Genomic DNA, 2,890 nt, shown 5'->3' on the forward strand with positions numbered 1-2,890 from the left:
TGCATTGCTGCGAAAGGTGGATATACACTGTACTAGTGCCGACATTGTGCATGCTCTGTTGCCTGTGTCTATGTGCCTGTGGTTCTGTCAGTGTGATCATGTGATGTATCTGACCCCAGGAATGTGTCAATAAAGTTTCCCCTTCCTGGGACAATGAATTCACGGTGTTCTTATTTCAATTTCCAGGAGTGTAGATAAAGTTTCGGTAGAAGAGAAATGGGCATGCGAGGTGTGGAGTGTGAGGGAGTGGTGGGGCTGGGGGTGTGCGGGGGTGGGGTGGAGGTGGGGGTGCGGGGGGGGGGGGGGGGGGAGGAAGAAGAATCAAAAACTGAAAAAAAAAAACTTGCTTTAAAATATCTCATTTTCTATATTGGACAAATTAAACAAAACTTCAAGTAAAATCATCAATTTCTACATTGTAAACACATAAAATTGCAGAACAAAGTGATAGGTATGTAAGGTATTTTGCTAACAGCAGGTTAAACAAAGCAAACGGAAACTGTGCTGTTATTTTTTGCTCCTTAAAGCCTTAAAACACTTTACTTGGACACATGTAGAACTCTTATTGATATCAGTAACCACATCTTAAATCACACTAAGATCATGATGAATACAAGAACAGGTACAGTACTGTATGCAAAATACTTGGAACTAAGCAAATTAAACTTTAACAGCCAGAAACTATGCAATTGCCCTTAGGTATGCTTACAAATATGGAAATTTGCATGCCTTGCACAAAGCAAACACTCAAATTGTGTCTCTTTTCCACCAGACAAATGCAATAGGCTGCAGTGATATTGGCATGATTCTCTGAGTGGACATAAGTACTTAAGCGTGTTCAATGCTGTCTTCATCATAGGAGGAATTGTAATCCACAACAGTTTTACTTTTGAGATGAGGTCAGATGTGTCTACATCAGCTAGTTTGCATCACATCCTAAAGCTACCAGCAGTTCTTTTGCTGCTGACATATCAGATGTGACGCTTGTCTCCCTATAGTTTTGAGGAAGTCATTCAATACATTTTTATTTCTTGTAGTGTGACGTATAACTGCATATTTTCATCTTGGACTTTACTGACCCCATTTATAGCATGTAAGAAGTCATGCTATATGATAAGGGACAAAACAAATTCGAAGGTACTGAGGAAACTATTTACTAAAGACAGTGCTTCAGATTGGAAAATAAACCCTTGTTGTTCTGGCAACATTTCCGAGCATTTTACTGACTTTTCCCAGATGGAAGTCTTGTGCTGAGAGAGTCAAATATAACATCTGTTCTGAAGTAATTTAAAGACACATGCAGATCTCAGTGAGAATATTGCACCTGTCTGTAGATGCTGAAAGTAGAGTGTACAATTACTGTCTTATGCTGAAAAATGTCATTGCCTGTGGACTACATCTGGCCATGTCTGCAAGTACGAAGTTCAAGCTGTGAGTAACACAACAGATAAACACTGCTCACTTCTTGCCCTACAAAACTCTAGCCTTCACTCCTGTGGATTTTCATTTCATTTGGCTATGTTATCACACCATTGGCTTTGACAATGCATGACGTTTAAAGTGTTTTCTTCCATCACTTCTATTACAGACTTCATCAGTCATTCTCCAGTCGTACCTCTCACTACTAAAAACTGAATGAATTTTTTGACCATGGTTGGAACTGGAACACTAGAAATCTAAGTGTAACTGATTCATTTGTTTTTGATGCCTAATGTCTCGGGTGCAATTGAGGATAATAGCATAGAATTTTGAATCTTGAATATTATCTAGAATCCTTCCCTTAATTATCATACATGTAAAAAGAATGAAGGATATTTTTAATAATGTTAAGGATTGTATATTAGTTTTAAAGAATGTTGAGGGAGTTAGCACTTAGGGAAGATAATGCAGTCATATGAACTGCACATACAGGTCATCCAATCCAAGACTGTACAAGGCCTTGATTGATCAAAATTCATCTGGTTTGAACACTGTGCATGGTTTGAATGAGCAGATGTCTGCTGAGCAGCTGACCACTGAGCACCACCAAGCTCACAAACAGATGCACTTGAATTACAGACACTTTGTCCTATCAGTAATGTATAATTTTTTACCTTTATTTTAAAACTATTTCTTGGTGTCTTATTTCACTGCATTTATATTATGTCATGTCTTTCTGTTACCATTTAAAAAAATCATAAAATTGAATTTAAAACAATACACAAAAGTGAAGGGGTGCTTTGTCTCAAACAGCATGTGGAGACAAGCATGATGGTAAAAAAAGGGAATTGTAAGTGGAGCAAGCAATCATGCATGCCAACACTAAATATCAACCAATGATAATGCCACACCTAGTTCACAGTAAAAATCAGTGTATCAAATCAGACACCAAGAAAGTCTTGCAAAATAAATATCTAAGAGCTGAGGCTATTCACCTGCAATAACCACCTGTTGATTAACACAGGAGACTTGAATGCTAGGGAACCCATCTGCAATCATGCCCATGTATTTTTAAATGGTGCTTTACGGATGAATAGACACTTACTATACTTAAATAAAATGCATAAAAATTGGTGGGTATATAAAATGTAACTCATAAATTTTATTATTCCGTAACACAATTTTTTTTTTTACACCCAGTCTTTATTTTGGCCACCCCCACCCATCCTGCCTTACTTAATGTGTGGTATTTCATTATTTAACCCATGATTACAAATATAGTTATGACTTACCCAACATTTCAATCAATTCGTTTTGAATTTGTGTCTAGGTTAGTGACAATGACTCACCTCGCCACAAATACAACATGTGTTCCTTCATTGGTGCATTGAAAGACGTGATCATTTCTATCAGCCTCAGGAAATTTACATTGTCAGGTTGGGAAATTGTTGATGAAGAGTCTCAAAGTGCT

This window comes from Schistocerca nitens, chromosome 7 (genome assembly GCF_023898315.1).
Source record: "Schistocerca nitens isolate TAMUIC-IGC-003100 chromosome 7, iqSchNite1.1, whole genome shotgun sequence".
Lineage (NCBI taxonomy): Eukaryota > Metazoa > Arthropoda > Insecta > Orthoptera > Acrididae > Schistocerca > Schistocerca nitens.